Here is a 25,281-nt window from a genome sequence, read left to right as displayed (position 1 = left end):
TTCTCCCGCCCAACAGTTCATTTAAAAGGTTGCTCATGAAGTGAGTTGGGTTGCCCGCTTCCACACTAGTTTCAAGTCCTGTGACCCGCACATTGAATTTACGGGAATGATTTTCGAGTGATTCTGTTTTCTTTTCTAGCTTAGTTCACATTGTTTCCAGGTCATAGAGTCGCCCTTCTGTCACATTGGCCGCTGTCTCGAAACGTTCCACTTTAGATGAGTAGGTTTCCACTTTAGAAGTGAGCGGTGCAAGAGATTCATTTATTGGTTTAATTGCAAGTCGAGGGCAGAGGTAATTTCCTCATGAACAATCTATCGGATAGTAGTGGCTAACTCTTTCTGTTGTCGGGTGCTAAGAGCAGCCATGTTCCCACAGGTGAATTGTGAACGGACAGAATATGCCAGCTACTGGAGTGAAATAGACCTGCTATTGTTCCTTGTAATAAATGTCCCACACCTTAATGTGATGTTATATGTTGAAAATTATTTTTTAAAAATAAGTCAGTTAATTCATAGTTATTTTGTGTTACGAAAAGCCACGAGAAAACCATACATTTCAGCCACCGGAACCGGAAATCCCCACAAACAAACAATTCAAAAAATCAACCTGCAATAGAGCATGCTGGGAAATATAATAATGATGGGAGTAGTTTTGGTTTAACACTGGTTAATAACACCAATGATGGGATTATTTTACACCAATGAGTGTTAATTGAACACTTAACAGAGTTAATTTAACACCGGAATCAGCACTAGAAAATTGTACACAAAAAAATCAACACTAGGTAACACTGGCCAATTTGCTGTGTGTAACAGTTTTGCCAACTGTCATTTGAGCTGCTGTGCATCCTACTGGTGCTGTCTATTTATCTCAGTTTTGGGTTCATATGAAGCAAAATTATGGATAGGCTAACAGCTGTTCTTTCCAACTCTGATTTGTACAACTTTATTACTTTGATTCATTATTGATGAATGCATTGTCAGTAGAGCCTCCCCATGCTGCTGTGAGCCACTATAATATCAGTGCTGGTACTGACTGGCTCAAACTGATTGTGGCTATTAATGACAAGAATATCTGGGACCAGATGGAGTCTGAGTGTCTGAGTGGGATGGTGAAAAATCGGAATATATTTTTCCTGATAAAGAACAGGAGGAAATAATCTGGGCCTTTACACAAAAAAATATTCCATTCAAGAAAGTAGTTTCAAATGTTGCTATTGAATAGAAAAAAAAGTTTTGGGGTTATTTGTATTCTAATCAAACGTAATTCAATCGGCTAAAAAGCTGATAGGTCAGATTCATACTTTGCCGTCAATAACTGCTGTGACTGCCAAGACTGTCTGTGGCTATTAATACTCTAATCAAACATGGTACAATCTGCTGGCCTCAGGAAGAGGAGGGGAGACAGCGTGAAACAGAGAAGAGGAGACTGCCTATTTACTCTAATTAATACAGAAAAGAGAGGATAGAGAGAATAGAGGGAAAATAGCATTGAATGGCTACACACAATATGGGATTCACTACACAACACAGCTCCCACTGAAGTTAGAAACCATGTGCACATTTACCTTTCCACAAACGCTGAAGGTCGTCCCTGAGGACACAAAATATCTGTATTTGAGCAAACTTTCCTTCCAACCTAATTGGCTGAGGGTGTAGAGGTGGTAAAAGCTGTCCATCAGTGAAGATGCAGAGGACGTTATATGTTTTGTGGAACTCTGATATAATATCTATACTATTTAGCAGGAGGGAGTGTGTTGACAGTAAAGAGTGCTTAATCACCGGATTGTGTCTGGGAAGAGCTAATAGATATGCTAATAATAAAGCATACTGCTAGTCTCTCATTATGATACCTTACCACCTCACCATTATGCTCTGGAGGTCACAGTTATTAGACATTCATTAAAACCAACACCAAAAGTAGCCTAAATGCCAACTTCTGCAAAAACGACAAAATAAAATATATAATGATATAGAGATTATTTTTCACAGACACATTTGTCACACAAAATAGCAATACTGTATACCTGTAAGGGTTTAGCTGAATTCCAATTAGTCATGTTCTGAAGGTATTATTGGCCTACCTACCCACACTGTGTAGTCTGTACAGAACCAACTTTTTCACACTGGCCACTTCCTTTTGACCTAGTTCATCTATCAAAAGTTTAAAAAACAAAACAGTAAACCTCTAGACAAAAACTAAAACAAAGCTCTACTTCACAACACTCTTTACATTCTAACCTGTCACCATAGTTCCAAGGTAACAGAACAGAACACAAATTATTTGGATTTTGTTATGTATTTTTCTAGATGTCAGAGAGTGTATGGTGACAAAGCCATTACTCACATTTTCCAACTGTTTTAAAATGAGACACTTCCCTGCCAAGTGACTGTAGCAGACTGTAACAGAGAGGTTAGCTAGCATGACTTACTTACTTGCCCAGCAGGCCTGGGGCTGGGAGATGGTTGAGGAGCCCATCAGTGAAAAGCTGAAGAGATGGATTACAGGCCCTCCACGCTCTGACACTATCAAAAGAACTCAATAACCTCAGGCCCCTCTGCTTAGTGGAATCTCCCTGCCGCTGACAGTTGACAAAGCGGACCGGTGGACAGCTCAATCACTGTCTCGTTGTCGATAGAACCGGTAAATGGCACCGGTCTTTCTTCACTGCACTGGAATACTGTATGTGAGGATCTGTACTGCAAATGTTAATAAACGTATCATTAATATCAATAGTAATCAAGTGTAAATCTATAAATGTTATGACATATGAATGGATGATTGATTCACACTAAAGTAGTGTCTTGGTTGCTAAGGTATATGAGTTGGATATACTGAGCTGAGTTGACCCCAACATAAAAATCAACACATTGAGGCTGATTCAAACAACTGCTAAGAGAGACTAAGTGAACTTTCCCTGAGCTGTCCAGAGGGAGAGGGGTTTCTAGAGGAGAGGAAGGTTGACCTAGAGAAGTGGAGGTCAATGGTCAATGGAGGTCCTCCTGAGGTCCAGCCATGACAGGCTGATGAAAGAGGAGCAATCAGCAGTACCGCCCCCCACAGACAGAGCTCACCACAGGAAGGGCATTAGACCACCACCACAAACATATACGTGTGCGCGCACACACACACACCAATACAGATTCACACACACACACACCCTCTTGACAGACATAACCATTTCCTGCAATTTTCTAATAACAAATGTTTAAACATTTGCATTTAGTAAATGTATAATTGAAAGACATGACGCTATTTAATTGTTTTCTTTATTTCCTGGGGTAGTGTGCCATGTGCATCACCCTAATAACTTTTCCAAAGTTCCATTTACATTACCAAGAGAAAATGTCCATAGGTCATTGGTAGAGATTGTCAGTAAAGTCTTTCTATGCAATGAATGTGATTATTTAAGCATTTTAATAGTCTCTAACTGTAAGAGAATTGCTCCATCGGACCTGTTTATAGTTGGGCCCTGCTCATTAAAAAGCCTAATTACCAGCCCTTTGTATTTCAGCCTTGCATTTACTGGTGAGATATGCCTGTGAGCCAGGCAGAATGAATGAATGAATGTTCCCAGTAAGTCAGTTAATTTGGATACAAGAATAAAACATATAATTTGAGATTCCATTATCTGCAGTAGCAATGTAGGGAGCCATCAGGAAATGTATATATTTAAGGTAACAGCTTAATAACATTTGCATTATGGAATAGAGTACATTTCTCTTCTTTTTATCACATCTTTATAATTGTCTGTTTAATGAATATCTACATCCATGGGGGCCTTTTGGTTATTTCCAATATTTGGAAATTAATTACTTTTAAATGATTAATTTCACATTTATTGTGTATGGGATGGCATGTTGTATGGCAACATTCTACATGATAATCAAATGTTATGCAATATCATTTCTCAAGTTATGGTACTGTAATGTGCATATTTGGTGTCAAGACAGGAGGGAAAAGAGACAGCAGGTTGATGTTTATTGTCATGAGTCTTGTCCTGGAGGCAGAACTGAGTGATTTCCCATTAGATAGGCCTGCTGTAAAGTCAAAATGGTATATATGGTAAAAATTCATGAAAAAAAAAATAGCTTCTTAAGCTTAGGGTTAGGCATTAGGGTTACTGACTCCTGAGTGGCGCAGTGGTCTAAGGCACTGCATCGTAGTGCTAACTGTGCCACTAGAGATCCTGGTTCGAATCCAGGCTCTGTCGCAGCCGGCCGCGACCGGGAGACTCATGGGCGGCGCACAATTGGCCCAGCGTCGTCCAGGGTAGGGGAGGGAATGGCCGGCAGGGATGTAGCTCAGTTGATAGAGCATGGTGTTTGGAATGCCAGGGTTGTGGGTTCGATTCCCACGGGGGGCCAGTATAAAAAAATATGTATTCACTAACTGTAAGTCGCTCTGGATAAGAGCGTCTGCTAAAATGTAAATGGTTAGCAGTGTGGTTAAGGTTAGGGTTAACGTTAGGGTTAGGTTTAAAATCAGATTTTATGACTTTGTGGCTGTGCTAGCTAGTGACCACTCTGCAGAGCTGCCTCCAGAACAAGATGGGAACCAGGTATCATATTTACTGAATATTCTATATTATTTTGAAAATTTATATTTTCATTCCTGTTTTAATAAAGCTTGGTTGGAATTAGGTGCATGAAAGTGAAAGGAACTGTTACAATAAACTAAATATTCTTATTTAGATGAGCATTCACCACAGCTTTTGCATATGAACCTTATTAGTCATATGCTAAAATCATTATCAGAAATGTATTATATTTCATTAAAAATAAATTACTGTTTTGATCCTGTGTAATATTCTTCTATTGATTTAATGTTATTAGGATGGTACTTTGATCCCAGAGATGGTATGAATATCTATTTTCAATTAGCATTGCTTAAGAAATATAATCACATGCAAAGGATACAAAAGTCTAAGGCGAGTCATTCAATCAGCCGTGACTGAAGTCATGGTGAAACACAAGCCTTATGGTCAGTGTGGATATGTCACAGAGGAGCTCTGTGTTTAGACTGTCGTTAAACAACAAGCTTTATCATCTCCTGATTTCCCTCAAGGGCATGAAATGACATAAATGAGTCATGCAAAGCAAGTGATCACTCTGGAAAATGACATTTTCCAGTAGAGAAAACCAGAAGATTTCATAGCCCTGGCAGACAAAAGCAAAGCATCATGGCACAGGGATGGGGGAGGAGAGTTAACATTTTGTTGTTCACCACCACACCAAAGTAAACTTCCATCATTGCTCCTTTCCATGAGAATAGAGTGCTTCATTTGCTTTATCTCCAGGTCTCTCCCACCCTTACATTATTTCTCAATAACTCTGACAATGTGAAATTAAGAAATTAATAATGTAGCTACGCAGGGCCTGTTTTCTTTTGTGCAAGACAAGCACATAATGGATCCTCCACGGAGAGACAGGGGGCTTCAGAAGAGAACCCATCCTACAAGACCAGGAAGAAGCAACATAATGTAAGAGAGCAGACAGCCATACGCCTACAACTCTACAACAGATTACATCACATTATAGTCCGCTTGAGGTGTTTAAGCTCATTCCACAGTCAGAGCAGTGGTAAGGCTTCTCTCCTGTGTAATATGAAACGTTAGAGGACATTGGGCTATTTATTTTTTTATAAGGTGCACAAACACTTGGAGACTGAAATTGTCTATGAATGTCGGATGTTTGGACTATCAGGGCCATACTTTGTATTTGTCTAGTAACTGTTACACATGGATCACTGTGTAGGACATACTGTACATGTGTAGATTGTCTGCACAGGTTGTATCGAGCATGCAGTCCTCACACACACGTTGTACAGAGGAAATTGAATGAGGTAGAGCTGATACATGATATACAGTATTAACATCACTACAGACATGTGCATGCTTTCCAAGACCACATCAGGAAAACGCTAAACACGACGACCAGTTACACAATGCCACCAATGTATTCATACTCACAGCCTGCATAAACTAAAAGACATACTAAATGAGTTTACATGTGATTACTCGAAAGCAAGTAAAGGCATACATCCACAGCACAGCCCCGGGCCTACTCTACTTCTTATTTTCAACCCCTGACAGTTATGGTGATACAGTATATACTGCATGCAAAAGTATGTGGACACCCTTTCAAATGTGTGGATTCGGCTATTTCAGCCACACCCGTTGCTGACAGGTGTATAAAATCGAGCACACAGCCATGCAATCTCCATAGACAAACATTGGCAGTAGAATTCCCTTACTGAAGAGCTCAGTGACTTTCAATGTGGCACCGTCATAGGATGCCACCTTTCCAACAAGTCAGTTCGCCAATTTCTGCCCTGCTAGAGCTGCCCCGGTCAACTGTAAGTGCTGTTATTGTGAAGTGGAAAGGTCTAGGAGCAACAACGGCTCCGCCGAGAAGTGGTAGGCCACATAAGCTCAGTGCTGAAGCGCGTAGCACGTACAAATCGTCTGCCCTCAGTTGCAACACTCACTAGCGAGTTCCAAACTGCCTCCGGAAGCAACGTCAGCACAAGAACTGTTCATCGGGAGCTTCATGAAATGGGTTTCCATGGCTGAGCAGCCGCACACAAGCCTAAGATCACCATGTACAACGCCAAGCGTCGGCTGGAGTGGTGTAAAGCTCGCCGCCATTGGACTCTGGAGCAGTGGAAACGCGCTCTCTAGAGTGATTAATCACACTACTTGCCCAAATGCATAGTGCCAACTGTAAAATTTGGTGGAGGAGGAATAATGGTCTGGGGAGGTTTTACATGGTTCGGGCTAGGCCCCTTAGTTCCAGTGATGGAAAATCTTAATGCTACAGCATACAATGAAATTCTAGACGATTCTGTGCTTCCAACTTTATGGCAACAGTTTCGGGAAGGCCCTTTCCTGTTTCAGCATGCCAATGCCCCCGTTTACAAAGTGAGGTCCATACAGAAATGGTTTGTCGAGATCGGTGTGGAAGAACTTTACACCTTTGGGATGAATTGGAACGCCGACTGCGAGCCAGGCCTAATCGCCCAACATCAGTGCCCAACCTCACTAATGCTCTTGTAGCTGAATGGAAGCAAGTCAATGTTCCAACATCTAGTGGAAAACCTTCCCAGAAGAGTGGAGGCTGTGATATCAGCGAAGGGAGGACCAACTTCATATTAACGCTCATGATTTTGGAAGAGATGTTCGACGAGCAGTTATCCACATACTTTTGGTCATGTAGTGTATGTCCATTGAAATGCATGTTGTTTACTGTGCTTTCTATAATACCTCCTTTACTTTACATACTATTGATGTCCTATATAGATCTTTCAAAAGATCAGTAGAGGCCAATTGTTCAACATTATTCGAATTCAGCTCCGACTGCCTATGGCTCCACCCTCACTTAGAATAATAAAATAATCACTGGTTTCTAATCCTGTATTCAGCCACAGATATGAATCAAAGTGACTGAGGATGGTGGTACAGGCCAGTGCAGTATATCATTCAGAAATTTGAATTTACAAGTATCAGAGACATACTCATAAATTCATTATTGCTATTTCCACAGATAATTCCACAGCGAGACTCTATGTCATCCGTCTCTAGGACTGGAATGTGCAGGAGAATAATAGAAAACACACAGCACTTTATCACACACACACAAATACACAACAAATGCAGAACACACCCGTACACACAAAGACCTGAGTAAAACACATACTGTACACACACAGGGATAGGTTACCACACATGTATGCACACATGCAGTCCCGCACACATGCAAACTCACGCACGCACACACACACACACACACACACACACACACACACACACACACACACTATCTAAACTGTAACTATGCATAATAGTTGTTGTTTTCCATAAACAAATCTCATTTTGGTAGAATAAATAGCCTAGGCACACTTAATGTGCCTGCTTAATGTAATACAAGGTAATGATGAATAATGATGCTTTTGACAGACTAATGGATTGCTGGAACACTACAAGCACTAATCAGTCACTGCCTAAGGAGGTAAAATACTAAGAAGCAACATTTATTTTAGAGTTAATACCAAATACTGCACTATAGTTACTAGACTGAGGCAGCTCAGATACCATGTTTGTCTTACGGTGCACAGAAAAATAGAGGGGGTTCAAAATAATCTAAATATGCCTTGGTCATAAGGCCTCTGTGTCACGATCGTCCAATGAGGGAGACCAAAGCGCAGCGTTTGTAGCGAACATGTTGACTTTATTAAATTAAAGCAACCACGAAACAACAAAACAAATGACGATACGTGAAGTCCTCTGTGACACTGACAGAACATGGAACAAAAACCCACAACCCCAAGGTGAAAACACACAGTTTAAATATGGCTCCCAATCAGAGATAACGAGCCGACAGCTGACACTCGTTACCACTGATTGGGAGTCACACGAACAACCAAGACAACACACCCAAAGACAACCAACCAAAACACAACAAAACGAACACACCCTGGCTCAACATACAAAGTCCCGGAGCCAGAGCGTGACAGTACCCCCCCCTAAAGGCGCGGACTGCGACCGCGCCTCAAAAACCCCAAACAGGGGAGGGCTGGGTGGGTGTTGCTCCTCGGAGGCGGCTCCGGCTCCGGGCTTGACCACCACCCTTCCTCAATCCCCCCGTAGCGCCCCCGGTCCGATCCGACCCAGCTGGTAGGATCTGGACTGACGACGCGTACCCCTGGCTTGGCGCGTGAGGCAGAAACGGACCGGACCTGGCTGACGATACGCACCCTAGGCTTGATGCGTGGAGCCGAACGGGCCTCACCAGGCTGACGACTCGCATCCCTGGCTTGGTGCGAGTAGCAGGAATGGGCTGGATCAGGCTGACGGCTCGCACCCTTGGCTTGGTGCGAGTAGCAGGGACGAGCTGAACAAGGCTGACGACTTCGCACCCTTGGCTTGGTGCGAGTAGCAGGAACGGGCTGGACCAGGCCGGCGACTCGTACCCCTGGCCTGGTGCGAGTAGCAGGAACGGGCTGGACCAGGCTGACGACTCGCACCCTTGGCTTGGTGCGAGTGGCAGGAACAGGCCGGGTCGGGCTGGCGACGCGCACCGTAGACTTGGTGCGGGTGGCAGGAACAGGCCGGACCGGGCTGGCGACGCGCACCGTAGGTTTGGTGCGAGGAGCAGGAACAGGCCGGGCAGGGCTGTCGACGCACACCGTAGACTTGGTGCGTAGAGCAGGAACAGGCCGGGCAGGGCTGTCGACGCACACCGTAGACTTGATGCGTAGAGCAGGAACAGGCCGGGCAGGGCTGTCGACGCACACCGTAGACTTGGTGCGTAGAGCAGGAACAGGCCGGGCAGGGCTGTCGACGCACACCGTAGACTTGGTGCGTAGAGCAGGAACAGGCCGGGCAGGGCTGTCGACGTACACCGTAGATTGGTGCGTAGAGCAGGAACAGGCCGGGCAGGGCTGTCGACGCACACCGTAGACTTGATGCGTAGAGCAGGAACAGGCCGGGCAGGGCTGTCGGCGCACACCGTAGACTTGGTGCGTAGAGCAGGAACAGGCCGGGCAGGGCTGTCGACGCACACCGTAGACTTGGTGCGTAGAGCAGGAACAGGCCGGGCAGGGCTGTCGACGCACACCGTAGACTTGATGCGTAGAGCAGGAACAGGCCGGGCTGGGCTGGCGACGCACACCGTAGGTTCTGTGCGTGGAGCAGGAACAGGCCGGGCTGGGCTGGCGACGCACACCGTAGGCTTGATGCGAGAAGCAGGAACAGGCCGGGCTGGGCTGGCGACGTACACCGTAGGCTTAGTACGTGGAGCAGGAACCGGCCGGGCTGGACTGGCGACGCACACCGTGGGCTTGGTGCGTGGAGTAGGAACAGGCCGGTCCGTACTGGGAACACACACCACTGGCCTTAACCGGGGATCAGGAACGGGCCGGACCGGACTGGTAACACACCTCAGTCTCTCACGCCGTGCCACAACAACTTCCCTCCCTCTACTCGCCAATGGCTCCCGTAATCCGGTAGCCTTCTCTCCACGTCTCCCTGTGGCAGCCTCCTGCTGCCCAGCCGCCCAAGCCATGTGCCCCCCCCAAAAAACTTTTTGGGGTTGCCTCTCGTCCTTCCGACGATGGCCCTGCTGACGCCGTTGCTCCTCTCTCCGTCGCCTCTCCACTGCCTCACTCCATGGCCGGCGATCCATCCCGGCCAGGATTTCTTCCCAAGTCCAGGACCCTTTATCGTCCAAAATCACCTCCCATGTCCATACCCTTGGCTCCTGGACACGCTGCTTGGTCCTGGTACGGTGGGTTTTTCTGTCACGATCGTCCAATGAGGGAGACCAAAGCGCAGCGTTTGTAGCGAACATGTTGACTTTATTAAATTAAAGCAACCACGAAACAACAAAACAAATGACGATACGTGAAGTCCTCTGTGACACTGACAGAACATGGAACAAAAACCCACAACCCCAAGGTGAAAACACACAGTTTAAATATGGCTCCCAATCAGAGATAACGAGCCGACAGCTGACACTCGTTACCACTGATTGGGAGTCACACGAACAACCAAGACAACACACCCAAAGACAACCAACCAAAACACAACAAAACGAACACACCCTGGCTCAACATACAAAGTCCCGGAGCCAGAGCGTGACACTCTGTCATTTAGAGATGTCTGGCTTTCTCCAGCATCTCTCAGTGGTATAGAAAAGGCCAGCAATTTCACCATCACATCTGGAGCAGGCCTATGGGAGAGCGCTTTTAATTATGAAACAGAGTCTCAACTCAAGAAAGGAGGCCACGCCTCAATCTGCCTGGGAAATCAAAGTCTGTGGGCTCCCCATTGTCCTGCACAAGAACACAAACACAGACAGACAGACTCATAATGGTCCGTCATGTTCATCTATATAATAGTTACTCAGACATACAGACAGACAGACTCATAATGGTCCGTCATGTTCATCTATATAACAGTTACTCAGACATACAGACAGACAGACAGACTCATAATGGTCCGTCATGTTCATCTATATAACAGTTACTCAGACATAAGTCTCCTCTTTGTTCTTTCCAAAAGTTACTGTCAGTTGATCAGTTGACTATTGTGTCCCACCCCTGAAAAACAAATGCTTTTTCACTTTTCTGTCCACCCTGTCAGGACAATAAAAGAGAGACAAAAGATGTGATGCTTTCTTGGATTCCAATTAAATGCTATTCATAGAATAGAAAAGCTACAGTTACCTTTTGCCATTACTCATACTATGCCAAAATGGCACAAAACGATTGATGTTTCATAAACTGTTCCATATGAGACATGCAATGTCTTCGGAGAAATAACAAACACAATTGCAATAGTCCATGTCATTGCTGCCAAGCAGAGCAGGGTCCACATGCTTCTCAAAATGAATCTGCTGAAAAGAGGCTACATAACTGTTTAATTATAGGCCTACAACAGACTGACGGGAAAAGTAGACCACACTGTCCTCTGCCACCGTCATAATCCCTTCAGGAATTGTCCAACAAAAATGATTGTTGCCTAAATATTTTAAAAATATTAAATACAGTTCTCTAGAAAATTGTGCAGTTTCTAGAACAGGTTTTCATAATACACTGTGACATTTAAGGAAAAGTTTGTCGAATCAATCAATGTGTACTGTAGATGATTAGCAAAACATGTTGTGCAATGCTTGGCCTATGTCCCTGGATTATTGAGACTGCAGTTTGGTCTACTTAAAGATGTTCACATGCAATATACACTCAGTGGCCAGTTTATTAGGTACACTATTCACGAAAATGGTTTGCTCCTACAGACAGGGAGTCACGTGGTCATGGCTTGCTATATAAAGCAGGCAGACAGGCATCGAGGCATTCAGTTACTGTTAGATTGAACATTAGAATGGGCAAAACGAGTGACCTAAGCGACTTTGAGCGTGGTATGATCGTCAGTGACAGGCGTGCCGGTTCCAGTATTTCAGAAACGGCCAGCCTCATGTCTTTTCACTCACGACAGTGTCTAGGGTTTATCCGAGAATGGTGCGACAAACAGAAAACATCCAGTCAGCGGCAGTCCTGTGGGCCAAAACAGCTCATTGATGAGAGGTTGAAGGAGAATGGCAAGAATCGTGCAAGATAACAGGCGGGCCACAAACAGGCAAATAACGGCGCAGTACAACAGTGGTATACATAACAGCATCTCGGAATGCACAACTCATCGGTCCTGGTCACGGATGGGCAAGTGCAGCAGACGACCACACCCGGTTCCACTCCTATTAGCTAAAAACAAGAATAAGCGGCTCCAGTGGGCACGCGATCACCAACACTGGACAATTGAAGACTGGTAAAACATTGCCTGGTTCGACGAATCCCGATTCCTGTTGCATCATGCTGATGGCAGAGTCAGGATTTGGCTTAAGCAACATAAGTTCATGGCCCCATCCTGCCTGGTGTCAACAGTACAGGCTGGTGGTGGTGGTGTAATGGTGTGGGAAATGTTTTCCTGGCAAACATTAGGTCCCTTGATACCAATTGAGTAATATATAATTTCCATGCCCCGAAGAATTTAGGCTGTTCTGGAGGCAAAGGGGAGTCCAACCCGGTAATGGATTGGTGTACCTAATAAACTGTCACTGAGTGAAAGTCCAGCAGAATATTGAAAATCCAACAGAACAACCTACCTTACAGAATAGCCAAACAACTCAGTGATCCTCGAAATGCCACATTTTTGTTTTTCGAGGGAGGTCTTTAGGTGAGAATCTTATCTATTGATGACTAGGGCGGAGAAAGAGCAGACCAGTATATATTGTGCATCAACCCTAAACAAGACTAAGGCCCCATACAGAACCATGATGAGGAGCTAGACATGAAAGCAGAGTTTTGTGCAAGATAGCACACGGAATAATTTATTAAGGAAAGTAATTTAGTAGTGATACATGAAACAAAACATCTTCAAAGAAAATACCAAAGGAAAACAAATCTGTACATATAAACGTTTAATTGGAAATGTATAGTGGCTTGAAATTCAGCTTTTGTAATAAAAGAAAGCAGATCCATCTGTGTTTGTTTAATATTATTACATCCAAAAGGCTGACTTTTCTAAAATGCTGTGTGTTTGTTTTGTTTCTCCCTCTTAATCTCAATTTGGCTTTTAACAGACAAACATGCATGATGGGATAAACGTTTATGAATTATGTGTGTTTCTTTGTGTGTGTGAGAATGTTTTTATGTTGGATGAAAATTGTACTGGGAAGACATCCAGATGAACTTTATCACTGCTGGGTAAAACTCCAAAACCTCCATCCCCTGTCACACCCACCCCCATCCTGGCCTTGGCACTGCCCACTGTCGAGGCCCTCTGAGCGGGCTGTGGCGCAGGCTCAGAGGGGTTTCTGCTGGAGCCCCATTTCCATCAGGTTGTGGAGCCCTGATCAGACATGGACGTAAACATGATAGAGATAAAAAGGTTGAGGCTCTGTGCCTCCTGCAGCTCAGAATTCCAATGACCTGATTTCTCTTGTATGGTTGCCGGCATGGAAGCACAGTGATCCATGCAGCTAGCCCACTGGACATGAGAGTCTACAGTCACCAGGAGCTGCACTATCTGCAGAATATGGGCCTAGGGGAGGAGAGGAGAGTCGAATCATAGAGTATCAAAGAGGAGTTAAGAGATGGAGAGGGAGATGTTTTAAAGGGTGATTCTGACAGACAGTCGAGGAATGGATTAGGAGAGTTGTCAAAAGCCATCAGAGTGAGGAAGTTACAAACAACCCTTTCGAAGAGAAGGGTTAAAACAGATACAGCACCACACACCACATAAAACATAGAAGATGAACCATGGAACCTAGTGAGAAAGCACACCCCGCTGTGGGAGCTATAGCAGATCTACCATCAAAACCATCCATAATAAAGAATATAATAGTTTACACTGTACATGTTCCCAACTAAACTAATTATTATTACTTTAGGTCAAATAGAAAGGCCAAATATACTCATCTGTGTGACAATTCAAAAGACTACCTTGCCTTAAAAACACCTCGGTTAAAGTAGCTTACTAAAGCATTCTCTGATCAATTAAAAGAGCAGAGGAAAATATAACACTCAATGGAGAAGTTGCTTCAACACTGTCTTTTGTTGAATATATATCTTCTGAGTCTTCCTGGGTAAAGGTAAAGTTTGAAGAGGGTTGAATAAAACAAGACCTCAAATAAATCAATGTCTCTTGTTGCTAATGCATTTTTTATTGCTGGCTATGACGGAAAAGCTTGACTCATCAGCAACACAAACTGGGGAAGAAAGGAGTCCTTCTGAACCTAGAATCTGTGGAACATATTCTACGAACGGAAACAACTTGTCTGCAGGTACCAGAGTCTAAACTCATCAGTGCCCCTGTGGTATTCCTGATAAAAAAAGTGAAATGTTCTGTTCTTACAAATGAAATAAAAAATCTGAACAAACAGAATCAAACCTGATTGTATTGGCTCAATTACGGAATTATAAAGAGTATAAGGGTCAGACAACAATTGTAGAAATATGGCAAATTGTCAAGTCAAAACCACAAGTTAACAATAAGATAACATTGATTTCGCTCCCTAAAGCAAACCTATTTTATGATAATTGTTTAAACCTTCAAAACAATATGAAGCTAACACTGTTGGAAAAAATTGTATTGTTCAGAAAGGCAAATCACATTTGGAAAGGAATGTATTTTGTGAACAGAATAAGCACTTGGCTAGCATGACAAAGCTTGAGCGTGGCATCGGCTCACAGCATTCTTACATCAATACGACACAATGTGATCATATCAAAGACGGCTGTGTAGAAAGTAGGCATGAGCACAGTTATTCGAATATTAGCATATCCGAACGGACTTTAGTATTCGGATACGAGTATTTGAAAACTTAGTATTGCATTTTTGCCAGAAAAAAATTATACGCCTATTTTAGCACTGAAGAGGCTTTGTAACGTATACACAGGGAGTAAGGAAGCAGGTGCAGAAGGTGAGTTTAATAATAATAAATAAATAAATAATTTATGAACAGGAGAAGCGTACTGAACGTAACCAAAACCAATACTGCCTGATGACTGAGGCTACAGAGGGCTATATGAAGGGAGAGTAATCAGGATGGTGATGAAGTTCAGGTGTGCGTAACGATGAGGAGCAGGTCTGGAGAGCCAGACGCGATCACCAGGATGGAACACCGGAGCCTCACTGTGGTGGCGATCCACCTGCTCCTTCTGGCGGCGGACAGTGCGCTGGAGCCTCACGTGGGCAGCGTTCCAAACCTTGTTTGTGCACCTAAACTACTCATCCACTGCAGGGGCTTCGGTCTGGCTTGGGGTCCACGGGGCCAGTGTGGCTGATACCCCAGGACGCACTGGAAGGGAGTCAGCCCCGGTGGAGTGACAAAGTGAGTTCTGGGCGTACTCCACCCAGGGAAGGAACCCGGCCCACTCCCCCTGCCGGTCCTGGCAGTGACTCCTATGGAACCTCCCCAGCTCCTGGTTGGTCCTCTCCACCTGCACGTTGGACTGAGGCCGGTACCCGGATGTGAGGCTGGCTGTGGCACCCTTCTCCATGATGTCCTCCAGAAGGCCATAGTGCCGGAAGACCTACTGGAACAGTGCCTCAGCGACCTGGAAAGTGGTAGGGAGACCAGAGAGAGGGATAAAACAGCAGGATTTAGAGAATCTGTCCACAACAACCATAATAGTGGTGAAACTATCAGACGGAGGGAGATCAGTAATGAAATCTATGGACAGATGGGACCAGGGCCGCTGAGGCACGGGAAGGGGAAGGAGTTTCACTGCTGGAACGTCCCGGGGAGATTTTATTTTGGCACATATGGAGCATAAATTGACATAGAGGGCAGAGTCCTGTGCCAAGGTGGGCCACCAGTACTTTGCAGAGATGGATTGAATAGTGCGGGTGATACCTGGGAGTCCAGCGTAGATGTAGATGTGCTCAGGAGGGCAGGTAACAGGCACGGGTTCCCTCTCCAGAGCCTGGCGGATGTCCACATCTACGTCCCAAAACACAGAGCTGACAATATGGGAGGACGGAATGATGGGCACTCTCAACCGACATGGAACCACAAAGTAAGGGAAAGCAGGTCTTCCGACATCCGGGTGCCCATGCAGTGATTTTCATCCTCGACCAGGAGATGGTGGGGTCATGACGTTGGAGCCACGGGAGGCCGAGGATTACTTTGTGTACGGGAGCAGTGATGATGAGGAAGGCTTTCTTGGTGCAAGGGTCCCACCGTGAGAGTGAGTGGTGCTGTGATGTGCATGATAGTGCCGGATCCCAATGGTCGTTTATCCAAGGCTTGGACCGGAAAAGGAGAGGAGAGCGGGTACGTGGTGATGTTCAGGGAGGAGACGAGAGCCTGGTCGATAAAATTCCCTGCGGCACCAGAGTCCACTAGAGGCGTAGAGACAACACCTTAGGGACAGCCAGCCAGTGAAATGGAAACCAGGAAGGGTTTGGCAGGAAACAATGATGAAGGAATACTCACACCTACCCTGGGAGGCGGAGGATCACTGGGCCATCCCTCTGTCCCAGTGGACTTCAGGTTGGGATGCACTGGATACCGCTGGAGCTGGTGCCCCTCCTGGCCGCTATAGGGACACAGCCCCAGCTGTCTCCAGGGACGTCGCTCTGCCACGGAGAGGTGCAAAATCCCCTATCTCCATGGGTTCAGGCTCTGCCTCAGGACGGCCAAAGGAGGAGGGCGAGGGGGGAGCCGGCGCTCCCGAAGAAGGTTGTCCAGACGGATGGCCATTGCGATGGGAGCTTCCAGGGAAAGGTTGTCCTCCCGGCACGCCAACATCTGGACCTCCTCGCACAGTCCTCTTTGGAATAGGGTGCAGAGCGCCGGCTCATTCCATCCGCTGGAGGCTGCCACGGTCTGGAAGATGAGGGCATCCTCCTCAGCGATCTGGGCACCCTGCCGGAGTTGGAGTAGTCGCTCACCTCCCACTCTGCCCTCCGGTGGATGGTCGAAGACCGCCCTGAACAGAGCCATGAACCCCTCGTAGGAACCCAGCTCTTCCTCTCCTCTCTCCCAAATGTCCAAAGCCCACTCCAACGCCCAACCGGTCAGCAGGAAAATGACCATGGCAACCTTGGACCTCTCGGTGGTGGGTGCTCCCGTCTGATGAGAGAAATAGAGGGAGCACTAGAGTAGGAAGCCACAGCATTTGGCCCGTCATACTTGTCTGGGAGGGACAGTTGGGCATCGCTGACCTGGGCAGACTGCTGGGTAGGCTGGGGGACTGGCTCGCTGGGACGGCTCGTGGTAGAAGGCCTGCCGCTATTTGAAGGGGAATCCTCTCGGATGGTGTCGAGGCGGTGGAGGACCTCAACCATAGCCGCACCCAGTTGCGCCAGCAGATCGTGGTGTTGGCGGAGTAGGTGTCCCTGTTCGCTGTTCGTCTTTCTCTTCTGCTGCTTCCATATTTTGAGGCAGTATTCTGTTATGTATACGCAGGGAGTCAGGAAGCAGGTGCAGAAGGTGAGTTAGTAATAATAAACATAAAGAAATTACAAAACAGGAGAAGCGTACTGAACATAACGAAAACCAATACTGCCTGATGACTGAGGCTACAGAGGGCTATATGAAGGGAGAGTAATCAGGGTGGTTATGAAGTTCTGGTGTGCATAACAATGGGGAGCAGGTGTGCACAATGTTGGTTGCCAGGTGTGCGCGATGTGGATTTAGGCGTGACAGGCTTATCCTAAATAAAATGTACTGTACATACAGTTGAAGTCGGAAGTTTACATACACTTAGGTTGGAGTCATTAAAACTCGTTTTTCAACCACTCCACTAATTTCTTGTTAACAAATTATAGTTTTGTGCATGACACAAGTAATTTTTCCGACAATTGTTTACAGACAGATTATTTCACTTATCATTCACTGTATCACAATTCCAGTTGGTCAGAAGTTTACATAAACTAAGTTGAATGTGCCTTTAAACAGCTTGGAAAATTCCCCAAAATGATGTCATGGCTTTAAAAGCTTCTGTTAGGCTAATTGACATCATTTGAGTCAATTGGAGGTGTACCTGTGGATGTATTTCAAGGCCTACCTTCAAACTCAGTGCCTCTTTGCTTGACATCATGGGAAAATCAAAAGAAATCAGCCAAGACCTCTGAAAAACAATTGTAGACCTCCACAAATCTGGTTAATCCTTGGGAGCAATTTCCAAATGCCTGAAGGTACCACGTTCATCTGTACAAACAATAGTACGCAAGTATAAACACCATGGGACCAAGCAGCAGTCATACCACTCAGGAAGGAGACGCGTTCTGTCTCCTAGAGATGAACGTACTTTGATGCGAAAAGTGCAAATCAATCCCAGAACAACAGCAAAGGAGCTTGTGAAGATGCTGGAGGAAACAGGTACAAAAGTATTTATATCCACAGTAAAACTAGTCCTATATCGACATAACCTGAAAGGCCGCTCAGCAAGGAAGAAGCCACTGCTCCAAAACCGCCATAAAAAAGCCACACTACGGTTTGCAACTGCACATGGGGACAAAGATTGTACTTTTTGGAGAAATGTCCTCTGGTCTGATGAAACAAAAATATAACTGTTTGGCCATAATGACCATCGTTATGTTTGGAGGAAAAAGGGGATAGCTTGCAAGCCGAAGAACACCATCCCAACCGTGAAGCATAGGGGTGGCAGCATCATGCTGTGGGGGTGCTTTGCTGCAGGAGGAACTGGTGCACTTCAAAAAATAGATGGCATCATGAGGAAGGAAAAATATGTGGATGTATTGAAGCAACATCTCAAGACATCAGTCAGGAAGTTAAAGCTTGGTCGCAAATGGGTCTTCCAAATGGACAATGACCCCAAGCATACTTCCAAAGTTGTGGCAAAATGGCTTAAGGATAACAAAGTCAAGGTATTGGAGTGGCCATCACAAAGCCCTGACCTCAATCCTATAGAAAATGTGTGGCCAGAACTGAAAAAGCGTGTGCGAGCAAGGAGGCCTACAAACCTGACTCAGTTACACCAGCTCTGTCAAGAGGAATGGGCCAAAATTCACCCAACTTATTGTGGGAAGCTTGTGGAAGGCTACCCGAAACGTTTGACCCAAGTTAAACAATTTAAAGGCAATGCTACCAAGTAGTAATTGAGTGTATGTAAATTTTTGACCCACTGGGAATGTGATGAAAGAAATAAAAGCTGAAATAAATCATTCTCTCTACTATTATTCTGACATTTCAATTTCTTAAAATAAAGCGGTGATCCTATCTGACATAAGACAGGGAATTTTTACTAGGATTAAATGTCAGGAATTGTGAAAAACTGAGTTTAAATGTCTTTGGCTAAGGTATATGTAAACTTCCGACTTCAACTGTATCCATGAGACATTGTTACATACAAGGATATACCATGACATTTCAAATTATTAATTGAATAAAACAGCAACCTTTTCAATTTAGTTTTTATGACTTACACACCATAAAAAGACCGGTAGCCTTCAGGCCTTTAGCTTGTTGATTTTGTCAGCCAATCAAAGCGGCACTACAGTCAAAGAGGCTCTATGTGTAGCAAGTGAAGTGAGAGTTCACTAGCTAATGCAATGCAAGATGTAATACAATTATGGAAATAAAAGTTTGAGAAATGAGAAGGAGTAGGCTATAACGAGCAACCAACAGGTGGGTTATTGTTTAATCTGAATGGGGTTGGGGAGAAAGCACAGCATGTAGCCTCAATTAGACTAGCTAGCTAGCTACATGTATACGTGGTTAGCTTAACTAGCTAGCTTCTCTAGGCTACTCTAGTGAAGACAGGCTCTAAATATGGTTGATAAAAATAATATTGCGGCTGCTACAAGTTAGCTAGTCTTGGCTGAGGCAAATGTTGGCTATTTCGACGGCTACTGCGTCCTTCAGTTTGCTTGTTCTCACACACATCGGCCCCCTACCCTGCTGCAGCAGTAGAGCCCCAGCGCTTCTCCCTTGCGCAGCAGTGCTCAGGTCAAAAATGTACATAAAAAACATGTATTTCGAATATCCGGAGATGCGAAAAAAATGTGTGATACTATTCGAAGACCTATCCACAGTAGAAAGGCAGTCTGAGATGGGAAGAGATCATTTCAGACATTAAAGTGATGCACCAGAGCTTTTTTATAATTTCAGCCAGTAGTTTTGAAAGTAGTGCTAACGAGCCAAAGCGGGTCCCTGAAAATTATGCACAATTGTGTACTACATCATCCATTTTGTATGAAATGTTATGTCCTGCAAAAATAAAATAATAATAAAGTTCACGATGCCGTTGAAAATAGAGCTCTTTGGCCATGCAAACCAGTGGTGGGTTTGGAGTCGAAAAACAGAAGCATATACAGAAAAGTACCTCATACCGACACTCAAATATGGTGGGGCTATTTTGCTTCCACTGGTCCTGTGGCCCTTGTAAAGGTCTACAGCATCATTAGCTTTACCAAATACCAAAGACCTGGTTGCTTCTGCCAGGAGGCTGACACTTGGACGCAGGTGGATCCTCAAGCGCACATCAAAATCCACAAAGAAATGGTTAATTGACCCCAAAATCAACATTTTGCAGTGGCCATCTCAGTTTCTGGATTTAAACCCATTAAGATCCCGTTGTTTGAATTGAAGAGGGCAGCTCCATAAGACCAGACTAAGGATATCAAGGACCTGGAAAGATTCTGTATGGAGGAATGGTCTAAGATCCCTCCCAACGTGTTCTCCAATCTCATAAAACATTTTAGAAAAAGGTTCAGTGTCATTATCCTCGCAAAAGGAGGGTGCTAAAGTATTTAAAACAGGAGGTGCCAATAATTTTGACCCGTATCTTTTTCTGATTTTTTTTAAAATTAATTTTTAAAATAAACAAAATATATTTCTCTGAGCAATTGTATTAGTATAAAATAATATAAGTTCCCCATTTTGGGGGGATATGATATAGCTCAGTATTTGTATTATTTATGATTATACAGTCTTTATCGCTCATCTTTATCAACGGTGCCAATAATTATTAGACCTGACTGTATATGGTGTGTGGTATAGTTGTCTTCAAGCATGACCCAAAGCGGTCTGTGACTGTCAAAGCAGAAACTCTGATCTGAGTGATTCTGGAGAGGCTGGCAATAGAAAACACAAAGCAATATTCAAGGGGATCCAAATAAAAAGGTCTGAGAAACCATTGACCTTCTTGGTGTGACATCCAATGTCTGTCATATTTGTTTGATCTCCTTGAGAATGCAATGTGAAGAACATATCTGTCATCCACTGACATTTACCACAATGACAACACGGCTCTCAAGCAGTTACCTAGAGGCTATTTCCAGAACAAAGCCATAATGCAGTGGTAATCCCAGCCTGTGCGTCTGGTAATGTGTGTTGCTAGATTGAACGGTAATGAGAGATCATTGTGCCGTGCTAATCACAGCTCTTTCTCTCCTACCACGGGAAGAGGTGGGGAATGTTGCTAATTATGAATTTGAATAAGATTACTAGATCTATGTAATCAACTATTCTGAGTATCTTGCTAATGAATTAATCCAGAAAGAAGATGTTTAATCAAAGGGTGTGATTTGTGTTGTCAGGGAGATTTGCATGCCTGTAACGGGGGATTTGAGCTGTAGCAGAGGCCCTAAAGGGCTTGGCAGTGGGCATGTTTAACGCTGATATGACAAGTTATAATCCATCTTTCTAAGCTTGACCTTCAGCCATGTTCTGCAAGAGCAAGGCTACATGACACCAATGCACAACATGATTTCCTATCCATGGCATACAGTAGAAGGCCAACCTACAAACTATAGATATGTATCTGTTTGTATTTTATGTTCCTTCACACTGAGACTTACTGAGACTTATTCTTAAAAAGTCTGGTGTGGGTTTACTGGATCAAAAGAGGTTGATCAATGGCACTGATTAAAAGGGTAATGATGTGTCATCCCTTATTGGAGCCTTATGATGATGTTAAAAGGTAGTATGACTCCAATTACAGTCATGTTGCCATAAACAGTAAACATCAAAAAGGATACCATGATCCTTCAATTGGGGGACATATTCTACCAATTAGTGAAAATATCTGCTTGAAAAAATATTTCGTCGTCATTAGATGAAGCGGACCAAGGCGCAGCGTGATATGCGTATATTCTTTTATTGCAGTACACAACACGAACCAAAACAACAACACAAACGGAGTCCTGGGTTGAACATTAACCTTCCGGAACAAGATCCCACAAAATAACAGTGCCAAACAGGCTGCCTAAGTATGATCCCCAATCAGAGACAACAAGCTACAGCTGCCTCTGATTGGGAACCACCCTGGCCAACATAGATATACACGAACTAGAACACAAACCTAGAAAACGAAACAATAGAAAATCCACACCCTGGCTCAACATTTAATAGTCCCCAGAGCCAGGGCGTGACAGTGTTTTATGCCAAGCGTACATTCTATATACTGTTATTCTAATAGAAAACATCATCAACTAGGATCTTCATGAGTGTCATTCAAATGTACTGTACATAGCTCTGCCTTGTTGAAACAAGGTCATTAAAGGCACAATGCTTGTTTAACTTAGCACACATTACACAGGCCTGGATGGCACACACAAAGCTAATAGGTCATTTGCCTTCAGTAAACTTATCATAGCTGGTCTTTGGTCTAGGATCCCTGTGCTTGCCTTCATCTTTACCTATGTTCAGTTTTGTGTAACATAACTAATTAAGCAAAATAATGGGATTTTCTATCACCCAATACTTGGACCATGTTCTTACAAAATATCCCCAATCCAGACTGACTCTTTAACAACCAGTGTCTATCTGTCTTGTTCATTTACCAAGAAAACCCATTGTCGGGGTGCTCCATCAATAAACACGACAGGTAAGGAAATGCTGTAGGTCTGACAGCATCATAAAAACCCATTTTCTCCCTAAAATATTCCACCAAACTGTCCATCTCATCGACTGGAAGTGACACCTGTTTTCTCATTACCCAACGTTATTGAAAAATCCAAGATGTTCTTTCCAGAGTCATGGTGTCACCTGCATGTCAAGTCATATATGCAGTGCAGCACGTCAGCTATTGTGGGGGGTCTGCTGTGTGTGTGTGTGTGTGTGTGTGTGTGTGTGTGTGTGTGTGTGTGTGTGTGTGTGTGTGTGTGTGTGTGTGTGTGTGTGTGTGAGTGAGTGACAGGGATAAATATTGAGAGAGAGAGGGAAATATAAAAAGAGAGACAGAGAGAGCAAGAAAGAGAGAAAAGAGATATAGTGGGAATTTATAGATGTCTGTTGGGATCCCACAGACTTTAATGCATGCCCTGTAAAGCCGCAGGGATTGTCCTGTTGCGCAAAGGACCCTCTATTCCAGCATTTCTGGAAAGATATCTAATAATATCCCTGGGAAGTCCAAGTGCAGACAGACAGCAATATAATGTTTCAGATCTCAGCCAAGTGCCCTAAGTACTGTTTACCTCTCTCTACCACAACATGTACAGATATGAGAGCAGAGAATAGTGATTTGATCTAAGCCCTAACACAGCGAACAAAACACATCTACCAGTAGAGCTACAGTATATGCCCATCCATATTCAACAACATGGACACACTGTGGCTGTAGATTCACATACACACGCATGCAAACAGAAGACAGAGGGTGACTTATACTCACACATATACACAGTAGTATGGCACCACACACACACACTTCAGGAAACAAAAAGTCAATTTTAACAGTGGAGTCATAATCACAGTGTCTGCTCAGTTAATTTGCATCCTGGCATTATTATAAGGTTCCATGTAGGATGATTCAATAATTTTAATGTATTCTGCATGGTCTGGGAACCTGGTTCTCTTTCTTCAGATTTAAGGATTATAAAGCAACGCCCTATAATGCGGTGAAAAATCTTGTCCAGTCCAAAGTTAATCTAAACACAGAGAAGTTATGCAAGGCAGAACAGCACTTGAGGAACTCAAGCACAAAGCCAAGGACTGATTATTATTCCAAAAAGAGAATAAGCACATTATTCAAGGAAATCAGTGACGGAAATCATGCAAATGAATGCAAGGTTTGCATTTGCTGGTTGAAAACGATGATTAATAGACAAATGTATTGCGTTTTTCACCCAAAGAAAGAGGAGAGTCAAGGCAAGCGCTGACTAAGATTTATGACACCTCTACTTCCGCTCTGCCTATATCCATTAAGAGGTAAACATCTGTTTTAAAGTTATGTTGTTGTGACACAAACAACTAAACAACCCCATTGTCCACATAATGCAGGAGATAGTTTTTTATTCCTTCTGTTTTTGTGGTAAACAGCTGTTTACTTGGCCTGGTGTTGAGGTCACACCCACCTTACTAAAGAGACAAACTGTTGAGGTGGCAATAGAACTGCTCCATTGAGCACAGGATGTGAGAGAGAGAGAGAGAGAGAGAGAGAGAGAGAGAGAGAGAGAGAGAGAGAGAGAGAGAGAGAGAGAGAGAGAGAGAGAGAGAGAGAGAGAGAGAGAGAGAGAGAGAGAGAGAGAGAGAGAGAGAGAGAGAGAGAGAGAGAGAGAGAGAGAGGGTAAGCTGTAACCTACCTGTTTTCAGACTAAGGATGGTTCAGTCGTTTCCTCTCCTTCAGCCCAAGCTAACAAGCGGTGTCCCTGTTAGGGTTAAAGTCATAATGGAAGGATACGTCCAGGCACCACAGGCTTCCTGTTGACCAGGCCGAAAGACAACTCTGTCTGCAGAAACACTGCAGAGGCCTTGATGACGTGCTGGGAAAAACAGAACATAGACATGGTAACTAACGGACATGGTGATGACCAAAGGCCTGAAAGAGAGGGAAGAAGTGTTCAACTAAGGTGAACTGAGGCAAGACCGCTGCAGAGCAAAGTCTGTAAGGGTTCGCTTGGTGTTCAGCAAATGACACTGCATAAAGTATCTAAGGACAATACAAAGTGCCACTTTTCTCATCATCTAAATATTTCGAACTGGTCTCTTGGTATCGAAAAGTCTCAATCATAACAGAAATGAAAGAAAACCCTGGTTTGAGAAATACAGTAACGAGCAATACTGAGATACTAAACAATGCGCTTCACTGGAGCCAAGCGTTCATTTTGAAGCTAGTTAAAACAAAAAGGAATGTCACTATTTGCAGCAGTTCGCTTGGTGAAATTGGGTGTGTTAAATGATGAGTCCTCTCATCAGAGTATGTCACAGATATCAGATGACGTCATATCTGACAAAGCCCTCTCTATAAATTGTCAGAGAAATCCCTGCTGGGAAAATATATTACTGCAATCATTAAATATTTTAAAGTTC

General features: G+C 44.2%; 1 pseudogene; it reads right to left on the bottom strand.

Moving 5' to 3' along the window:
• LOC121577760 overlaps positions 1-24,758 on the bottom strand; it is a 348,720-nt pseudogene extending 323,962 nt beyond the window's left edge.
• Between the last annotated feature and the right edge of the window lie 523 nt (positions 24,759-25,281).

Source organism: Coregonus clupeaformis, chromosome 12, assembly GCF_020615455.1.
Source record: "Coregonus clupeaformis isolate EN_2021a chromosome 12, ASM2061545v1, whole genome shotgun sequence".
NCBI lineage: Eukaryota > Metazoa > Chordata > Actinopteri > Salmoniformes > Salmonidae > Coregonus > Coregonus clupeaformis.
This window is presented reverse-complemented; position numbering and strand designations above follow the sequence as displayed.